The sequence below is a fragment of the Passer domesticus genome, chromosome 7 (genome assembly GCF_036417665.1).
Source record: "Passer domesticus isolate bPasDom1 chromosome 7, bPasDom1.hap1, whole genome shotgun sequence".
Lineage (NCBI taxonomy): Eukaryota > Metazoa > Chordata > Aves > Passeriformes > Passeridae > Passer > Passer domesticus.
In genome coordinates this window covers 28,851,994-28,873,570 of record NC_087480.1, presented here as the reverse complement: position 1 = coordinate 28,873,570, position 21,577 = coordinate 28,851,994, and positions in this window count along the sequence as shown.

The following is a 21,577-nucleotide window of genomic DNA, read 5'->3' as shown; positions in this document are numbered from 1 at the left end:
AGCCTTTCGTTCCTATCCATGGACGGGTGGCCCAGAGTGGCTGGCTGCCTGCTGAAATTCCGCACTGTTGAAGATACCTCCCAGATGGAAAGTACCACCACAGGCAACTGTGGCTGGTTTGACAGTGCCAAGCGCCTCCTGCAAACTGACATCAGGAACCTGGCCTGGTGACTTTTGTTTCTCACGGGAAAGGGCATCGTTCGTGTCCAGTGCCCGGTGGCCTGGTGTGGCCGGCAGCCTGCTGAACTTCCGCACAGATGAGGATACCTCCCAGATGCAAGGTGCCCATACAGGTGCGTGTGGCTGGTTTGACAGTGCCAAGTGCCTCCTGCAAACTGACATCAGGAACCTGGCCGGGTGACTTTTGTTTCTCTGGGGAAAAGCCATCGCTCCACTCCAGGGCCAGGTGGCCTGGAGTGGCCGGCTGCCTGTTGAAATTCCGCACGGATGCGGATAACTCCCAGATGAAAGGAGCCCCCACAGGCAACTGTGGCTGGTTTGACAGTGCCAAGTGCCTCCTGCAAACTGACATCAGGAACCTGGCCTGGTGACTTTTATTTCTCTGGGGAAAGGCCATTGTACGTGTCCAAGGTCTAATGGCCCGGAGTGGCCGGCTGCCTGCTGGAATTCGGCATGGATCAGGATGCCGCCGAGATGCAAGGTGCCCCCACAGGCAACTGTGGCTGGTTTGACAGTGCCAAGTGCCTCCTGCACACTGACATCAGGAACCTGACCTGGTGACTTTTGTTTCTCTGGGGAAAGGCCATGGTTCATATCCTACAAACTGTGGCCCAAAGTGGCCGGCTGACTGCTGAAATTCCGCACGGATCAGGATACCTCCGAGATGCAAGGTGCCCCACAGGCACCTGTGGCTGGTTTGACAGTGCCAAGTGCTTCCTGCAAACTGACATCAGGAACCTGGCCTGGTGATTTTCTTTCTCAGGGGAAAGGCCATGGTTCATGTCCAGGGCCCGGTGGCCCGTACTTGCCTGCTGCCTGCTGAAATTCCACACGGATCAGGATACCTCCCAGATGTAAGGTGCCACCACAGGCAACTGTGGCTGGTTTGACAGTGCCAAGTGCCTCCTGCAAACTGACATCAGGAACCTGGCCTTGTGAGTTTTGTTTCTCTGGGGAAAGGCCATCATTCTTGTTCAGAGCCCAGTGGCCCGGAGTGGCCGGCTGCCTGCTGAAATTCCGCATGGATCAGGATGCCTCCCAGATGAAAAGTGCCCCCACAGGCACCTGTGGCTGGTTTGACAGTGCCAAGTGCCTCCTGCAAACTGACATCAGGAACCTGGCCTTGTGAGTTTTGTTTCTCTGGGGAAAGCCTTTCGTTCCTATCCATGGACGGGTGGCCCAGAGTGGCTGGCTGCCTGCTGAAATTCCGCACTGTTGAAGATACCTCCCAGATGGAAAGTACCACCACAGGCAACTGTGGCTGGTTTGACAGTGCCAAGTGCCTCCTGCAAACTGACATCAGGAACCTGGCCGGGTGACTTTTGTTTCTCTGGGGAAAAGCCATCGCTCCACTCCAAGGCCAGGTGGCCTGGAGTGGCCGGCTGCCTGTTGAAATTCCGCACGGATGCGGATAACTCCCAGATGAAAAGTGCCCCCACAGGCAACTGTGGCTGGTTTGACAGTGCCAAGTGCCTCCTGCAAACTGACATCAGGAACCTGGCCGGGTGAGTTTTGTTTCTCTGGGGAAAGCCTTTCGTTCCTATCCATGGACGGGTGGCCCAGAGTGGCTGGCTGCCTGCTGAAATTCCGCACTGTTGAAGATACCTCCCAGATGGAAAGTACCACCACAGGCAACTGTGGCTGGTTTGACAGTGCCAAGCGCCTCCTGCAAACTGACATCAGGAACCTGGCCTGGTGACTTTTGTTTCTCACGGGAAAGGGCATCATTCATGTCCAGTGCCCGGTGGCCTGGTGTGGCCGGCAGCCTGCTGAACTTCCGCACAGATGAGGATACCTCCCAGATGCAAGGTGCCCATACAGGTGCGTGTGGCTGGTTTGACAGTGCCAAGTGCCTCCTGCAAACTGACATCAGGAACCTGGCCGGGTGACTTTTGTTTCTCTGGGGAAAAGCCATCGCTCCACTCCAAGGCCAGGTGGCCTGGAGTGGCCGGCTGCCTGTTGAAATTCCGCACGGATGCGGATAACTCCCAGATGAAAGGAGCCCCCACAGGCAACTGTGGCTGGTTTGACAGTGCCAAGTGCCTCCTGCAAACTGACATCAGGAACCTGGCCTGGTGACTTTTATTTCTCTGGGGAAAGGCCATTGTACGTGTCCAAGGTCTAATGGCCCGGAGTGGCCGGCTGCCTGCTGGAATTCGGCATGGATCAGGATGCCGCCGAGATGCAAGGTGCCCCCACAGGCAACTGTGGCTGGTTTGACAGTGCCAAGTGCCTCCTGCACACTGACATCAGGAACCTGACCTGGTGACTTTTGTTTCTCTGGGGAAAGGCCATGGTTCATATCCTACAAACTGTGGCCCAAAGTGGCCGGCTGACTGCTGAAATTCCGCACGGATCAGGATACCTCCGAGATGCAAGGTGCCCCACAGGCACCTGTGGCTGGTTTGACAGTGCCAAGTGCCTCCTGCAAACTGACATCAGGAACCTGGCCTGGTGACTTTTGTTTCTCTGGGGAAAGGCCATGGTTCATATCCTGAGCCTGGTGTCCTGAGTGGCCGGCCCCCTGCTGAAATTCTGCACGGACCAGGATGCCGCCGAGATGAAAGGTGCCCCCAGAGGCAACTGTGGCTGGTTTGACAGTGCCAAGTGCTTCCTGCAAACTGACATCAGAAACCTGGCCTGGTGATTTTCTTTCTCAGGGGAAAGGCCATGGTTCATGTCCAGGGCCCGGTGGCCCGTACTTGCCTGCTGCCTGCTGAAATTCCACACGGATCAGGATACCTCCCAGATGTAAGGTGCCACCACAGGCAACTGTGGCTGGTTTGACAGTGCCAAGTGCCTCCTGCAAACTGACATCAGGAACCTGGCCTTGTGAGTTTTGTTTCTCTGGGGAAAGGCCATCATTCTTGTTCAGAGCCCAGTGGCCCGGAGTGGCCGGCTGCCTGCTGAAATTCCGCATGGATCAGGATGCCTCCCAGATGAAAAGTGCCCCCACAGGCACCTGTGGCTGGTTTGACAGTGCCAAGTGCCTCCTGCAAACTGACATCAGGAACCTGGCCTTGTGAGTTTTGTTTCTCTGGGGAAAGCCTTTCGTTCCTATCCATGGACGGGTGGCCCAGAGTGGCTGGCTGCCTGCTGAAATTCCGCACTGTTGAAGATACCTCCCAGATGGAAAGTACCACCACAGGCAACTGTGGCTGGTTTGACAGTGCCAAGCGCCTCCTGCAAACTGACATCAGGAACCTGGCCTGGTGACTTTTGTTTCTCACGGGAAAGGGCATCGTTCGTGTCCAGTGCCCGGTGGCCTGGTGTGGCCGGCAGCCTGCTGAACTTCCGCACAGATGAGGATACCTCCCAGATGCAAGGTGCCCATACAGGTGCGTGTGACTGGTTTGACAGTGCCAAGTGCCTCCTGCAAACTGACATCAGGAACCTGGCCGGGTGACTTTTGTTTCTCTGGGGAAAAGCCATCGCTCCACTCCAGGGCCAGGTGGCCTGGAGTGGCCGGCTGCCTGTTGAAATTCCGCACGGATGCGGATAACTCCCAGATGAAAGGAGCCCCCACAGGCAACTGTGGCTGGTTTGACAGTGCCAAGTGCCTCCTGCAAACTGACATCAGGAACCTGGCCTGGTGACTTTTATTTCTCTGGGGAAAGACCATTGTACGTGTCCAAGGTCTAATGGCCCGGAGTGGCCGGCTGCCTGCTGGAATTCGGCATGGATCAGGATGCCGCCGAGATGCAAGGTGCCCCCACAGGCAACTGTGGCTGGTTTGACAGTGCCAAGTGCCTCCTGCACACTGACATCAGGAACCTGACCTGGTGACTTTTGTTTCTCTGGGGAAAGGCCATGGTTCATATCCTACAAACTGTGGCCCAAAGTGGCCGGCTGACTGCTGAAATTCCGCACGGATCAGGATACCTCCGAGATGCAAGGTGCCCCACAGGCACCTGTGGCTGGTTTGACAGTGCCAAGTGCCTCCTGCAAACTGACATCAGGAACCTGGCCTGGTGACTTTTGTTTCTCTGGGGAAAGGCCATGGTTCATATCCTGAGCCTGGTGTCCTGAGTGGCCGGCCCCCTGCTGAAATTCTGCACGGACCAGGATGCCGCCGAGATGAAAGGTGCCCCCAGAGGCAACTGTGGCTGGTTTGACAGTGCCAAGTGCTTCCTGCAAACTGACATCAGGAACCTGGCCTGGTGATTTTCTTTCTCAGGGGAAAGGCCATGGTTCATGTCCAGGGCCCGGTGGCCCGTACTTGCCTGCTGCCTGCTGAAATTCCACACGGATCAGGATACCTCCCAGATGTAAGGTGCCACCACAGGCAACTGTGGCTGGTTTGACAGTGCCAAGTGCCTCCTGCAAACTGACATCAGGAACCTGGCCTTGTGAGTTTTGTTTCTCTGGGGAAAGGCCATCATTCTTGTTCAGAGCCCAGTGGCCCGGAGTGGCCGGCTGCCTGCTGAAATTCCGCATGGATCAGGATGCCTCCCAGATGAAAAGTGCCCCCACAGGCACCTGTGGCTGGTTTGACAGTGCCAAGTGCCTCCTGCAAACTGACATCAGGAACCTGGCCTTGTGAGTTTTGTTTCTCTGGGGAAAGCCTTTCGTTCCTATCCATGGACGGGTGGCCCAGAGTGGCTGGCTGCCTGCTGAAATTCCGCACTGTTGAAGATACCTCCCAGATGGAAAGTACCACCACAGGCAACTGTGGCTGGTTTGACAGTGCCAAGTGCCTCCTGCAAACTGACATCAGGAACCTGGCCGGGTGAGTTTTGTTTCTCTGGGGAAAGCCTTTCGTTCCTATCCATGGACGGGTGGCCCAGAGTGGCTGGCTGCCTGCTGAAATTCCGCACTGTTGAAGATACCTCCCAGATGGAAAGTACCACCACAGGCAACTGTGGCTGGTTTGACAGTGCCAAGCGCCTCCTGCAAACTGACATCAGGAACCTGGCCTGGTGACTTTTGTTTCTCACGGGAAAGGGCATCGTTCATGTCCAGTGCCCGGTGGCCTGGTGTGGCCGGCAGCCTGCTGAACTTCCGCACAGATGAGGATACCTCCCAGATGCAAGGTGCCCATACAGGTGCGTGTGGCTGGTTTGACAGTGCCAAGTGCCTCCTGCAAACTGACATCAGGAACCTGGCCGGGTGACTTTTGTTTCTCTGGGGAAAAGCCATCGCTCCACTCCAAGGCCAGGTGGCCTGGAGTGGCCGGCTGCCTGTTGAAATTCCGCACGGATGCGGATAACTCCCAGATGAAAGGAGCCCCCACAGGCAACTGTGGCTGGTTTGACAGTGCCAAGTGCCTCCTGCAAACTGACATCAGGAACCTGGCCTGGTGACTTTTATTTCTCTGGGGAAAGGCCATTGTACGTGTCCAAGGTCTAATGGCCCGGAGTGGCCGGCTGCCTGCTGGAATTCGGCATGGATCAGGATGCCGCCGAGATGCAAGGTGCCCCCACAGGCAACTGTGGCTGGTTTGACAGTGCCAAGTGCCTCCTGCACACTGACATCAGGAACCTGACCTGGTGACTTTTGTTTCTCTGGGGAAAGGCCATGGTTCATATCCTACAAACTGTGGCCCCAAGTGGCCGGCTGACTGCTGAAATTCCGCACGGATCAGGATACCTCCGAGATGCAAGGTGCCCCACAGGCACCTGTGGCTGGTTTGACAGTGCCAAGTGCCTCCTGCAAACTGACATCAGGAACCTGGCCTGGTGACTTTTGTTTCTCTGGGGAAAGGCCATGGTTCATATCCTGAGCCTGGTGTCCTGAGTGGCCGGCCCGCTGCTGAAATTCTGCACGGACCAGGATGCCGCCGAGATGAAAGGTGCCCCCAGAGGCACCTGTGGCTGGTTTGACAGTGCCAAGTGCTTCCTGCAAACTGACATCAGGAACCTGGCCTGGTGATTTTCTTTCTCAGGGGAAAGGCCATGGTTCATGTCCAGGGCCCGGTGGCCCGTACTTGCCTGCTGCCTGCTGAAATTCCACACGGATCAGGATACCTCCCAGATGTAAGGTGCCACCACAGGCAACTGTGGCTGGTTTGACAGTGCCAAGTGCCTCCTGCAAACTGACATCAGGAACCTGGCCTTGTGAGTTTTGTTTCTCTGGGGAAAGGCCATCATTCTTGTTCAGAGCCCAGTGGCCCGGAGTGGCCGGCGGCCTGCTGAAATTCCGCATGGATCAGGATGCCTCCCAGATGAAAAGTGCCCCCACAGGCACCTGTGGCTGGTTTGACAGTGCCAAGTGCCTCCTGCAAACTGACATCAGGAACCTGGCCGGGTGACTTTTGTTTCTCTGGGGAAAAGCCATCGCTCCACTCCAAGGCCAGGTGGCCTGGAGTGGCCGGCTGCCTGTTGAAATTCCGCACGGATGCGGATAACTCCCAGATGAAAGGAGCCCCCACAGGCAACTGTGGCTGGTTTGACAGTGCCAAGTGCCTCCTGCAAACTGACATCAGGAACCTGGCCTGGTGACTTTTATTTCTCTGGGGAAAGGCCATTGTACGTGTCCAAGGTCTAATGGCCTGGAGTGGCCGGCTGCCTGCTGGAATTCGGCATGGATCAGGATGCCGCCGAGATGCAAGGTGCCCCCACAGGCACCTGTGGCTGGTTTGACAGTGCCAAGTGCCTTCTGCAAACTGACCTCAGGAACCTGGCCGGGTGACTTTTGTTTCCCTAGGGAAAAGCCGTGGTTCTTGTCCAGGGCTTGGTGGCCCGGAGTGGCCGGCTGCCTGCTGAAATTCCGCATGGATCGGGATGCCTCCCAGATGAAAAGTGCCCCCACAGGCAACTGTGGCTGGTTTGACAGTGCCAAGTGCCTCCTGCAAACTGACATCAGGAACCTGGCCGGGTGAGTTTTGTTTCTCTGGGGAAAGCCTTTCGTTCCTATCCATGGACGGGTGGCCCAGAGTGGCTGGCTGCCTGCTGAAATTCCGCACTGTTGAAGATACCTCCCAGATGGAAAGTACCACCACAGGCAACTGTGGCTGGTTTGACAGTGCCAAGCGCCTCCTGCAAACTGACATCAGGAACCTGGCCTGGTGACTTTTGTTTCTCACGGGAAAGGGCATCGTTCATGTCCATTGCCCGGTGGCCTGGTGTGGCCGGCAGCCTGCTGAACTTCCGCACAGATGAGGATACCGCCCAGATGCAAGGTGCCCATACAGGTGCGTGTGGCTGGTTTGACAGTGCCAAGTGCCTCCTGCAAACTGACATCAGGAACCTGGCCGGGTGACTTTTGTTTCTCTGGGGAAAAGCCATCGCTCCACTCCAGGGCCAGGTGGCCTGGAGTGGCCGGCTGCCTGTTGAAATTCCGCACGGATGCGGATAACTCCCAGATGAAAGGAGCCCCCACAGGCAACTGTGGCTGGTTTGACAGTGCCAAGTGCCTCCTGCAAACTGACATCAGGAACCTGGCCTGGTGACTTTTATTTCTCTGGGGAAAGGCCATTGTACGTGTCCAAGGTCTAATGGCCCGGAGTGGCCGGCTGTCTGCTGGAATTCGGCATGGATCAGGATGCCGCCGAGATGCAAGGTGCCCCCACAGGCACCTGTGGCTGGTTTGACAGTGCCATGTGCCTCCTGCAAAATGACATCAGGAACCTGGCCTTGTGACTTTCCTTTCTCTGGGGAAAGACCATGATTCATGTCCAGGGCCTTGCGGCCTGGAGTGCCCGGCTGCCTGCTGAAATTCCGCATGGATCGGGATGCCTCCCAGATGGAAAGTGCCCCCACAGCCAACTGTGGCTGGTTTGACAGTGCCAAGTGCCTCCTGCAAACTGACATCAGGAACCTGGCCGGGTGACTTTTGTTTCCCTAGGGAAAAGCCGTGGTTCTTGTCCAGGGCCTGGTGGCCCGGAGTGGCCGGCTGCCTGCTGAAATTCCGCATGGATCGGGATGCCTCCCAGATGAAAAGTGCCCCCACAGGCACCTGTGGCTGGTTTGACAGTGCCAAGTGCCTCCTGCAAACTGACATCAGGAACCTGGCCGGGTGACTTTTGTTTCTCTGGGGAAAGCCTTTCGTTCCTATCCATGGACGGGTGGCCCAGAGTGGCTGGCTGCCTGCTGAAATTCCGCACTGTTGAAGATACCTCCCAGATGGAAAGTACCACCACAGGCAACTGTGGCTGGTTTGACAGTGCCAAGCGCCTCCTGCAAACTGACATCAGGAACCTGGCCTGGTGACTTTTGTTTCTCACGGGAAAGGGCATCGTTCGTGTCCAGTGCCCGGTGGCCTGGTGTGGCCGGCAGCCTGCTGAACTTCCGCACAGATGAGGATACCGCCCAGATGCAAGGTGCCCATACAGGTGCGTGTGGCTGGTTTGACAGTGCCAAGTGCCTCCTGCAAACTGACATCAGGAACCTGGCCGGGTGACTTTTGTTTCTCTGGGGAAAAGCCATCGCTCCACTCCAGGGCCAGGTGGCCTGGAGTGGCCGGCTGCCTGTTGAAATTCCGCACGGATGCGGATAACTCCCAGATGAAAGGAGCCCCCACAGGCAACTGTGGCTGGTTTGACAGTGCCAAGTGCCTCCTGCAAACTGACATCAGGAACCTGGCCTGGTGACTTTTATTTCTCTGGGGAAAGGCCATTGTACGTGTCCAAGGTCTAATGGCCCGGAGTGGCCGGCTGCCTGCTGGAATTCGGCATGGATCAGGATGCCGCCGAGATGCAAGGTGCCCCCACAGGCAACTGTGGCTGGTTTGACAGTGCCAAGTGCCTCCTGCACACTGACATCAGGAACCTGACCTGGTGACTTTTGTTTCTCTGGGGAAAGGCCATGGTTCATATCCTACAAACTGTGGCCCAAAGTGGCCGGCTGACTGCTGAAATTCCGCACGGATCAGGATACCTCCGAGATGCAAGGTGCCCCACAGGCACCTGTGGCTGGTTTGACAGTGCCAAGTGCCTCCTGCAAACTGACATCAGGAACCTGGCCTGGTGACTTTTGTTTCTCTGGGGAAAGGCCATGGTTCATATCCTGAGCCTGGTGTGCTGAGTGGCCGGCCCCCTGCTGAAATTCTGCACGGACCAGGATGCCGCCGAGATGAAAGGTGCCCCCACAGGCAACTGTGGCTGGTTTGACAGTGCCAAGTGCTTCCTGCAAACTGACATCAGGAACCTGGCCTGGTGATTTTCTTTCTCAGGGGAAAGGCCATGGTTCATGTCCAGGGCCCGGTGGCCCGTACTTGTCTGCTGCCTGCTGAAATTCCACACGGATCAGGATACCTGCCAGATGTAAGGTGCCACCACAGGCAACTCTGGCTGGTTTGACAGTGCCAAGTGCCTCCTGCAAACTGACATCAGGAACCTGGCCTTGTGAGTTTTGTTTCTCTGGGGAAAGGCCATCATTCTTGTTCAGAGCCCAGTGGCCCCTACTTGCCTGCTGCCTGCTGAAATTCCACACGGATCAGGATACCTCCCAGATGTAAGGTGCCACCACAGGCAACTGTGGCTGGTTTGACAGTGCCAAGTGCCTCCTGCAAACTGACATCAGGAACCTGGCCTTGTGAGTTTTGTTTCTCTGGGGAAAGGCCATCATTCTTGTTCAGAGCCCAGTGGCCCGGAGTGGCCGGCGGCCTGCTGAAATTCCGCATGGATCAGGATGCCTCCCAGATGAAAAGTGCCCCCACAGGCACCTGTGGCTGGTTTGACAGTGCCAAGTGCCTCCTGCAGACTGACATCAGGAACCTGGCCGGGTGAGTTTTGTTTCCCTAGGGAAAAGCCGTGGTTCTTGTCCAGGGCCTGGTGGCCCGGAGTGGCCGGCTGCCTGCTGAAATTCCGCACGGATGCGGATAACTCCCAGATGAAAAGTGCCCCCACAGGCAACTGTGGCTGGTTTGACAGTGCCAAGTGCCTCCTGCAAACTGACATCAGGAACCTGGCCGGGTGAGTTTTGTTTCTCAGGGGAAAGCCTTTCGTTCCTATCCATGGACGGGTGGCCCAGAGTGGCTGGCTGCCTGCTGAAATTCCGCACTGTTGAAGATACCTCCCAGATGGAAAGTACCACCACAGGCAACTGTGGCTGGTTTGACAGTGCCAAGCGCCTCCTGCAAACTGTCATCAGGAACCTGGCCTGGTGACTTTTGTTTCTCACGGGAAAGGGCATCGTTCATGTCCATTGCCCGGTGGCCTGGTGTGGCCGGCAGCCTGCTGAACTTCCGCACAGATGAGGATACCTCCCAGATGCAAGGTGCCCATACAGGTGCGTGTGGCTGGTTTGACAGTGCCAAGTGCCTCCTGCAAACTGACATCAGGAACCTGGCCGGGTGACTTTTGTTTCTCTGGGGAAAAGCCATCGCTCCACTCCAAGGCCAGGTGGCCTGGAGTGGCCGGCTGCCTGTTGAAATTCCGCACGGATGCGGATAACTCCCAGATGAAAGGAGCCCCCACAGGCAACTGTGGCTGGTTTGACAGTGCCAAGTGCCTCCTGCAAACTGACATCAGGAACCTGGCCTGGTGACTTTTATTTCTCTGGGGAAAGGCCATTGTACGTGTCCAAGGTCTAATGGCCCGGAGTGGCCGGCTGCCTGCTGGAATTCGGCATGGATCAGGATGCCGCCGAGATGCAAGGTGCCCCCACAGGCACCTGTGGCTGGTTTGACAGTGCCATGTGCCTCCTGCAAAATGACATCAGGAACCTGGCCTTGTGACTTTCCTTTCTCTGGGGAAAGACCATGATTCATGTCCAGGGCCTTGCGGCCTGGAGTGCCCGGCTGCCTGCTGAAATTCCGCATGGATCGGGATGCCTCCCAGATGGAAAGTGCCCCCACAGCCAACTGTGGCTGGTTTGACAGTGCCAAGTGCCTCCTGCAAACTGACATCAGGAACCTGGCCGGGTGACTTTTGTTTCCCTAGGGAAAAGCCGTGGTTCTTGTCCAGGGCCTGGTGGCCCGGAGTGGCCGGCTGCCTGCTGAAATTCCGCACGGATGCGGATAACTCCCAGATGAAAAGTGCCCCCACAGGCAACTGTGGCTGGTTTGACAGTGCCAAGTGCCTCCTGCAAACTGACATCAGGAACCTGGCCTGGTGTCTTTTGTTTCTCAGGGGAAAGCCTTTCGTTCCTATCCATGGACGGGTGGCCCAGAGTGGCTGGCTGCCTGCTGAAATTCCGCACTGTTGAAGATACCTCCCAGATGGAAAGTACCACCACAGGCAACTGTGGCTGGTTTGACAGTGCCAAGCGCCTCCTGCAAACTGACATCAGGAACCTGGCCTGGTGACTTTTGTTTCTCACGGGAAAGGGCATCGTTCGTGTCCAGTGCCCGGTGGCCTGGTGTGGCCGGCAGCCTGCTGAACTTCCGCACAGATGAGGATACCTCCCAGATGCAAGGTGCCCATACAGGTGCGTGTGGCTGGTTTGACAGTGCCAAGTGCCTCCTGCAAACTGACATCAGGAACCTGGCCGGGTGACTTTTGTTTCTCTGGGGAAAAGCCATCGCTCCACTCCAAGGCCAGGTGGCCTGGAGTGGCCGGCTGCCTGTTGAAATTCCGCACGGATGCGGATAACTCCCAGATGAAAGGAGCCCCCACAGGCAACTGTGGCTGGTTTGACAGTGCCAAGTGCCTCCTGCAAACTGACATCAGGAACCTGGCCTGGTGACTTTTATTTCTCTGGGGAAAGGCCATTGTACGTGTCCAAGGTCTAATGGCCCGGAGTGGCCGGCTGCCTGCTGGAATTCGGCATGGATCAGGATGCCGCCGAGATGCAAGGTGCCCCCACAGGCACCTGTGGCTGGTTTGACAGTGCCAAGTGCCTCCTGCACACTGACATCAGGAACCTGACCTGGTGACTTTTGTTTCTCTGGGGAAAGGCCATGGTTCATATCCTACAAACTGTGGCCCAAAGTGGCCGGCTGACTGCTGAAATTCCGCACGGATCAGGATACCTCCGAGATGCAAGGTGCCCCACAGGCACCTGTGGCTGGTTTGACAGTGCCAAGTGCCTCCTGCAAACTGACATCAGGAACCTGGCCTGGTGACTTTTGTTTCTCTGGGGAAAGGCCATGGTTCATATCCTGAGCCTGGTGTGCTGAGTGGCCGGCCCCCTGCTGAAATTCTGCACGGACCAGGATGCCGCCGAGATGAAAGGTGCCCCCACAGGCAACTGTGGCTGGTTTGACAGTGCCAAGTGCTTCCTGCAAACTGACATCAGGAACCTGGCCTGGTGATTTTCTTTCTCAGGGGAAAGGCCATGGTTCATGTCCAGGGCCCGGTGGCCCGTACTTGTCTGCTGCCTGCTGAAATTCCACACGGATCAGGATACCTGCCAGATGTAAGGTGCCACCACAGGCAACTCTGGCTGGTTTGACAGTGCCAAGTGCCTCCTGCAAACTGACATCAGGAACCTGGCCTTGTGAGTTTTGTTTCTCTGGGGAAAGGCCATCATTCTTGTTCAGAGCCCAGTGGCCCCTACTTGCCTGCTGCCTGCTGAAATTCCACACGGATCAGGATACCTCCCAGATGTAAGGTGCCACCACAGGCAACTGTGGCTGGTTTGACAGTGCCAAGTGCCTCCTGCAAACTGACATCAGGAACCTGGCCTTGTGAGTTTTGTTTCTCTGGGGAAAGGCCATCATTCTTGTTCAGAGCCCAGTGGCCCGGAGTGGCCGGCGGCCTGCTGAAATTCCGCATGGATCAGGATGCCTCCCAGATGAAAAGTGCCCCCACAGGCACCTGTGGCTGGTTTGACAGTGCCAAGTGCCTCCTGCAGACTGACATCAGGAACCTGGCCGGGTGAGTTTTGTTTCTCTGGGGAAAGCCTTTCGTTCCTATCCATGGACGGGTGGCCCAGAGTGGCTGGCTGCCTGCTGAAATTCCGCACTGTTGAAGATACCTCCCAGATGGAAAGTACCACCACAGGCAACTGTGGCTGGTTTGACAGTGCCAAGCGCCTCCTGCAAACTGTCATCAGGAACCTGGCCTGGTGACTTTTGTTTCTCACGGGAAAGGGCATCGTTCATGTCCATTGCCCGGTGGCCTGGTGTGGCCGGCAGCCTGCTGAACTTCCGCACAGATGAGGATACCTCCCAGATGCAAGGTGCCCATACAGGTGCGTGTGGCTGGTTTGACAGTGCCAAGTGCCTCCTGCAAACTGACATCAGGAACCTGGCCGGGTGACTTTTGTTTCTCTGGGGAAAAGCCATCGCTCCACTCCAAGGCCAGGTGGCCTGGAGTGGCCGGCTGCCTGTTGAAATTCCGCACGGATGCGGATAACTCCCAGATGAAAGGAGCCCCCACAGGCAACTGTGGCTGGTTTGACAGTGCCAAGTGCCTCCTGCAAACTGACATCAGGAACCTGGCCTGGTGACTTTTATTTCTCTGGGGAAAGGCCATTGTACGTGTCCAAGGTCTAATGGCCCGGAGTGGCCGGCTGCCTGCTGGAATTCGGCATGGATCAGGATGCCGCCGAGATGCAAGGTGCCCCCACAGGCACCTGTGGCTGGTTTGACAGTGCCATGTGCCTCCTGCAAAATGACATCAGGAACCTGGCCTTGTGACTTTCCTTTCTCTGGGGAAAGACCATGATTCATGTCCAGGGCCTTGCGGCCTGGAGTGCCCGGCTGCCTGCTGAAATTCCGCATGGATCGGGATGCCTCCCAGATGGAAAGTGCCCCCACAGCCAACTGTGGCTGGTTTGACAGTGCCAAGTGCCTCCTGCAAACTGACATCAGGAACCTGGCCGGGTGACTTTTGTTTCCCTAGGGAAAAGCCGTGGTTCTTGTCCAGGGCCTGGTGGCCCGGAGTGGCCGGCTGCCTGCTGAAATTCCGCACGGATGCGGATAACTCCCAGATGAAAAGTGCCCCCACAGGCAACTGTGGCTGGTTTGACAGTGCCAAGTGCCTCCTGCAAACTGACATCAGGAACCTGGCCTGGTGTCTTTTGTTTCTCAGGGGAAAGCCTTTCGTTCCTATCCATGGACGGGTGGCCCAGAGTGGCTGGCTGCCTGCTGAAATTCCGCACTGTTGAAGATACCTCCCAGATGGAAAGTACCACCACAGGCAACTGTGGCTGGTTTGACAGTGCCAAGCGCCTCCTGCAAACTGACATCAGGAACCTGGCCTGGTGACTTTTGTTTCTCACGGGAAAGGGCATCGTTCGTGTCCAGTGCCCGGTGGCCTGGTGTGGCCGGCAGCCTGCTGAACTTCCGCACAGATGAGGATACCTCCCAGATGCAAGGTGCCCATACAGGTGCGTGTGGCTGGTTTGACAGTGCCAAGTGCCTCCTGCAAACTGACATCAGGAACCTGGCCGGGTGACTTTTGTTTCTCTGGGGAAAAGCCATCGCTCCACTCCAAGGCCAGGTGGCCTGGAGTGGCCGGCTGCCTGTTGAAATTCCGCACGGATGCGGATAACTCCCAGATGAAAGGAGCCCCCACAGGCAACTGTGGCTGGTTTGACAGTGCCAAGTGCCTCCTGCAAACTGACATCAGGAACCTGGCCTGGTGACTTTTATTTCTCTGGGGAAAGGCCATTGTACGTGTCCAAGGTCTAATGGCCCGGAGTGGCCGGCTGCCTGCTGGAATTCGGCATGGATCAGGATGCCGCCGAGATGCAAGGTGCCCCCACAGGCACCTGTGGCTGGTTTGACAGTGCCAAGTGCCTCCTGCACACTGACATCAGGAACCTGACCTGGTGACTTTTGTTTCTCTGGGGAAAGGCCATGGTTCATATCCTACAAACTGTGGCCCAAAGTGGCCGGCTGACTGCTGAAATTCCGCACGGATCAGGATACCTCCGAGATGCAAGGTGCCCCACAGGCACCTGTGGCTGGTTTGACAGTGCCAAGTGCCTCCTGCAAACTGACATCAGGAACCTGGCCTGGTGACTTTTGTTTCTCTGGGGAAAGGCCATGGTTCATATCCTGAGCCTGGTGTCCTGAGTGGCCGGCCCCCTGCTGAAATTCTGCACGGACCAGGATGCCGCCGAGATGAAAGGTGCCCCCAGAGGCAACTGTGGCTGGTTTGACAGTGCCAAGTGCTTCCTGCAAACTGACATCAGGAACCTGGCCTGGTGATTTTCTTTCTCAGGGGAAAGGCCATGGTTCATGTCCAGGGCCCGGTGGCCCGTACTTGCCTGCTGCCTGCTGAAATTCCACACGGATCAGGATACCTCCCAGATGTAAGGTGCCACCACAGGCAACTGTGGCTGGTTTGACAGTGCCAAGTGCCTCCTGCAAACTGACATCAGGAACCTGGCCTTGTGAGTTTTGTTTCTCTGGGGAAAGGCCATCATTCTTGTTCAGAGCCCAGTGGCCCGGAGTGGCCGGCTGCCTGCTGAAATTCCGCATGGATCAGGATGCCTCCCAGATGAAAAGTGCCCCCACAGGCACCTGTGGCTGGTTTGACAGTGCCAAGTGCCTCCTGCAAACTGACATCAGGAACCTGGCCTTGTGAGTTTTGTTTCTCTGGGGAAAGCCTTTCGTTCCTATCCATGGACGGGTGGCCCAGAGTGGCTGGCTGCCTGCTGAAATTCCGCACTGTTGAAGATACCTCCCAGATGGAAAGTACCACCACAGGCAACTGTGGCTGGTTTGACAGTGCCAAGTGCCTCCTGCAAACTGACATCAGGAACCTGGCCGGGTGAGTTTTGTTTCTCTGGGGAAAGCCTTTCGTTCCTATCCATGGACGGGTGGCCCAGAGTGGCTGGCTGCCTGCTGAAATTCCGCACTGTTGAAGATACCTCCCAGATGGAAAGTACCACCACAGGCAACTGTGGCTGGTTTGACAGTGCCAAGCGCCTCCTGCAAACTGTCATCAGGAACCTGGCCTGGTGACTTTTGTTTCTCACGGGAAAGGGCATCGTTCATGTCCATTGCCCGGTGGCCTGGTGTGGCCGGCAGCCTGCTGAACTTCCGCACAGATGAGGATACCTCCCAGATGCAAGGTGCCCATACAGGTGCGTGTGGCTGGTTTGACAGTGCCAAGTGCCTCCTGCAAACTGACATCAGGAACCTGGCCGGGTGACTTTTGTTTCTCTGGGGAAAAGCCATCGCTCCACTCCAAGGCCAGGTGGCCTGGAGTGGCCGGCTGCCTGTTGAAATTCCGCACGGATGCGGATAACTCCCAGATGAAAGGAGCCCCCACAGGCAACTGTGGCTGGTTTGACAGTGCCAAGTGCCTCCTGCAAACTGACATCAGGAACCTGGCCTGGTGACTTTTATTTCTCTGGGGAAAGGCCATTGTACGTGTCCAAGGTCTAATGGCCCGGAGTGGCCGGCTGCCTGCTGGAATTCGGCATGGATCAGGATGCCGCCGAGATGCAAGGTGCCCCCACAGGCACCTGTGGCTGGTTTGACAGTGCCATGTGCCTCCTGCAAAATGACATCAGGAACCTGGCCTTGTGACTTTCCTTTCTCTGGGGAAAGACCATGATTCATGTCCAGGGCCTTGCGGCCTGGAGTGCCCGGCTGCCTGCTGAAATTCCGCATGGATCGGGATGCCTCCCAGATGGAAAGTGCCCCCACAGCCAACTGTGGCTGGTTTGACAGTGCCAAGTGCCTCCTGCAAACTGACATCAGGAACCTGGCCGGGTGACTTTTGTTTCCCTAGGGAAAAGCCGTGGTTCTTGTCCAGGGCCTGGTGGCCCGGAGTGGCCGGCTGCCTGCTGAAATTCCGCACGGATGCGGATAACTCCCAGATGAAAAGTGCCCCCACAGGCAACTGTGGCTGGTTTGACAGTGCCAAGTGCCTCCTGCAAACTGACATCAGGAACCTGGCCTGGTGTCTTTTGTTTCTCTGGGGAAAGGCCATTGTACGTGTCCAAGGTCTAATGGCCCGGAGTGGCCGGCTGCCTGCTGGAATTCGGCATGGATCAGGATGCCGCCGAGATGCAAGGTGCCCCCACAGGCACCTGTGGCTGGTTTGACAGTGCCAAGTGCCTCCTGCACACTGACATCAGGAACCTGACCTGGTGACTTTTGTTTCTCTGGGGAAAGGCCATGGTTCATATCCTACAAACTGTGGCCCAAAGTGGCCGGCTGACTGCTGAAATTCCGCACGGATCAGGATACCTCCGAGATGCAAGGTGCCCCACAGGCACCTGTGGCTGGTTTGACAGTGCCAAGTGCCTCCTGCAAACTGACATCAGGAACCTGGCCTGGTGACTTTTGTTTCTCTGGGGAAAGGCCATGGTTCATATCCTGAGCCTGGTGTCCTGAGTGGCCGGCCCCCTGCTGAAATTCTGCACGGACCAGGATGCCGCCGAGATGAAAGGTGCCCCCAGAGGCAACTGTGGCTGGTTTGACAGTGCCAAGTGCTTCCTGCAAACTGACATCAGGAACCTGGCCTGGTGATTTTCTTTCTCAGGGGAAAGGCCATGGTTCATGTCCAGGGCCCGGTGGCCCGTACTTGCCTGCTGCCTGCTGAAATTCCACACGGATCAGGATACCTCCCAGATGTAAGGTGCCACCACAGGCAACTGTGGCTGGTTTGACAGTGCCAAGTGCCTCCTGCAAACTGACATCAGGAACCTGGCCTTGTGAGTTTTGTTTCTCTGGGGAAAGGCCATCATTCTTGTTCAGAGCCCAGTGGCCCGGAGTGGCCAGCTGCCTGCTGAAATTCCGCATGGATCAGGATGCCTCCCAGATGAAAAGTGCCACCACAGGCACCTGTGGCTGGTTTGACAGTGCCAAGCGCCTCCTGCAAACTGACATCAGGAACCTGGCCTGGTGACTTTTGTTTCTCACGGGAAAGGGCATCGTTCATGTCCATTGCCCGGTGGCCTGGTGTGGCCGGCAGCCTGCTGAACTTCCGCACAGATGAGGATACCTCCCAGATGCAAGGTGCCCATACAGGTGCGTGTGGCTGGTTTGACAGTGCCAAGTGCCTCCTGCAAACTGACATCAGGAACCTGGCCGGGTGACTTTTGTTTCTCTGGGGAAAAGCCATCGCTCCACTCCAAGGCCAGGTGGCCTGGAGTGGCCGGCTGCCTGTTGAAATTCCGCACGGATGCGGATAACTCCCAGATGAAAGGAGCCCCCACAGGCAACTGTGGCTGGTTTGACAGTGCCAAGTGCCTCCTGCAAACTGACATCAGGAACCTGGCCTGGTGACTTTTATTTCTCTGGGGAAAGGCCATTGTACGTGTCCAAGGTCTAATGGCCCGGAGTGGCCGGCTGCCTGCTGGAATTCGGCATGGATCAGGAGGCCGCCGAGATGCAAGGTGCCCCCACAGGCACCTGTGGCTGGTTTGACAGTGCCATGTGCCTCCTGCAAAATGACATCAGGAACCTGGCCTTGTGACTTTCCTTTCTCTGGGGAAAGACCATGATTCATGTCCAGGGCCTTGCGGCCTGGAGTGCCCGGCTGCCTGCTGAAATTCCGCATGGATCGGGATGCCTCCCAGATGGAAAGTGCCCCCACAGCCAACTGTGGCTGGTTTGACAGTGCCAAGTGCCTCCTGCAAACTGACATCAGGAACCTGGCCGGGTGACTTTTGTTTCCCTAGGGAAAAGCCGTGGTTCTTGTCCAGGGCCTGGTGGCCCGGAGTGGCCGGCTGCCTGCTGAAATTCCGCATGGATCGGGATGCCTCCCAGATGAAAAGTGCCCCCACAGGCACCTGTGGCTGGTTTGACAGTGCCAAGTGCCTCCTGCAAACTGACATCAGGAACCTGGCCTGGTGTCTTTTGTTTCTCAGGGGAAAGCCTTTCGTTCCTATCCATGGACGGGTGGCCCAGAGTGGCTGGCTGCCTGCTGAAATTTTGCACTGTTGAAGATACCTCCCAGATGGAAAGTACCACCACAGGCAACTGTGGCTGGTTTGACAGTGCCAAGCGCCTCCTGCAAACTGACATCAGGAACCTGGCCTGGTGACTTTTGTTTCTCACGGGAAAGGGCATCGTTCGTGTACAGTGCCCGGTGGCCTGGTGTGGCCGGCAGCCTGCTGAACTTCCGCACAGATGAGGATACCTCCCAGATGCAAGGTGCCCATACAGGTGCGTGTGGCTGGTTTGACAGTGCCAAGTGCCTCCTGCAAACTGACATCAGGAACCTGGCCGGGTGACTTTTGTTTCTCTGGGGAAAAGCCATCGCTCCACTCCAAGGCCAGGTGGCCTGGAGTGGCCAGCTGCCTGTTGAAATTCCGCACGGATGCGGATAACTCCCAGATGAAAGGAGCCCCCACAGGCAACTGTGGCTGGTTTGACAGTGCCAAGTGCCTCCTGCAAACTGACATCAGGAACCTGGCCTGGTGACTTTTATTTCTCTGGGGAAAGGCCATTGTACGTGTCCAAGGTCTAATGGCCCGGAGTGGCCGGCTGCCTGCTGGAATTCGGCATGGATCAGGATGCCGCCGAGATGCAAGGTGCCCCCACAGGCACCTGTGGCTGGTTTGACAGTGCCAAGTGCCTCCTGCACACTGACATCAGGAACCTGACCTGGTGACTTTTGTTTCTCTGGGGAAAGGCCATGGTTCATATCCTACAAACTGTGGCCCAAAGTGGCCGGCTGACTGCTGAAATTCCGCACGGATCAGGATACCTCCGAGATGCAAGGTGCCCCACAGGCACCTGTGGCTGGTTTGACAGTGCCAAGTGCCTCCTGCAAACTGACATCAGGAACCTGGCCTGGTGACTTTTGTTTCTCTGGGGAAAGGCCATGGTTCATATCCTGAGCCTGGTGTCCTGAGTGGCCGGCCCCCTGCTGAAATTCTGCACGGACCAGGATGCCGCCGAGATGAAAGGTGCCCCCAGAGGCAACTGTGGCTGGTTTGACAGTGCCAAGTGCTTCCTGCAAACTGACATCAGGAACCTGGCCTGGTGATTTTCTTTCTCAGGGGAAAGGCCATGGTTCATGTCCAGGGCCCAGTGGCCCGTACTTGCCTGCTGCCTGCTGATATTCCACACGGATCAGGATACCTCCCAGATGTAAGGTGCCACCACAGGCAACTGTGGCTGGTTTGACAGTGCCAAGTGCCTCCTGCAAACTGACATCAGGAACCTGGCCTTGTGAGTTTTGTTTCTCTGGGGAAAGGCCATCATTCTTGTTCAGAGCCCAGTGGCCCGGAGTGGCCGGCTGCCTGCTGAAATTCCGCATGGATCAGGATGCCTCCCAGATGAAAAGTGCCCCCACAGGCACCTGTGGCTGGTTTGACAGTGCCAAGTGCCTCCTGCAAACTGACATCAGGAACCTGGCCTTGTGAGTTTTGTTTCTCTGGGGAAAGCCTTTCGTTCCTATCCATGGACGGGTGGCCCAGAGTGGCTGGCTGCCTGCTGAAATTCCGCACTGTTGAAGATACCTCCCAGATGGAAAGTACCACCACAGGCAACTGTGGCTGGTTTGACAGTGCCAAGCGCCTCCTGCAAACTGACATCAGGAACCTGGCCTGGTGACTTTTGTTTCTCACAGGAAAGGGCATCGTTCATGTCCATTGCCCGGTGGCCTGGTGTGGCCGGCAGCCAGCTGAACTTCCGCACAGATGAGGATACCTCCCAGATGCAAGGTGCCCATACAGGTGCGTGTGGCTGGTTTGACAGTGCCAAGTGCCTCCTGCAAACTGACATCAGGAACCTGGCCGGGTGACTTTTGTTTCTCTGGGGAAAAGCCATCGCTCCACTCCAAGGCCAGGTGGCCTGGAGTGGCCGGCTGCCTGTTGAAATTCCGCACGGATGCGGATAACTCCCAGATGAAAGGAGCCCCCACAGGCAACTGTGGCTGGTTTGACAGTGCCAAGTGCCTCCTGCAAACTGACATCAGGAACCTGGCCCGGTGACTTTTATTTCTCTGGGGAAAGGCCATTGTACGTGTCCAAGGTCTAATGGCCCGGAGTGGCCGGCTGCCTGCTGGAATTCGGCATGGATCGGGATGCCTCCCAGATGGAAAGTGCCCCCACAGCCAACTGTGGCTGGTTTGACAGTGCCAAGTGCCTCCTGCAAAATGACATCAGGAACCTGGCCTTGTGACTTTCCTTTCTCTGGGGAAAGACCATGATTCATGTCCAGGGCCTTGCGGCCTGGAGTGCCCGGCTGCCTGCTGAAATTCCGCATGGATCGGGATGCCTCCCAGATGGAAAGTGCCCCCACAGCCAACTGTGGCTGGTTTGACAGTGCCAAGTGCCTCCTGCAAACTGACATCAGGAACCTGGCCGGGTGACTTTTGTTTCCCTAGGGAAAAGCCGTGGTTCTTGTCCAGGGCCTGGTGGCCCGGAGTGGCCGGCTGCCTGCTGAAATTCCGCATGGATCGGGATGCCTCCCAGATGAAAAGTGCCCCCACAGGCAACTGTGGCTGGTTTGACAGTGCCAAGCGCCTCCTGCAAACTGACATCAGGAACCTGGCCTGGTGACTTTTGTTTCTCACGGGAAAGGGCATCGTTCGTGTCCAGTGCCCGGTGGCCTGGTGTGGCCGGCAGCCTGCTGAACTTCCGCACAGATGAGGATACCGCCCAGATGCAAGGTGCCCATACAGGTGCGTGTGGCTGGTTTGACAGTGCCAAGT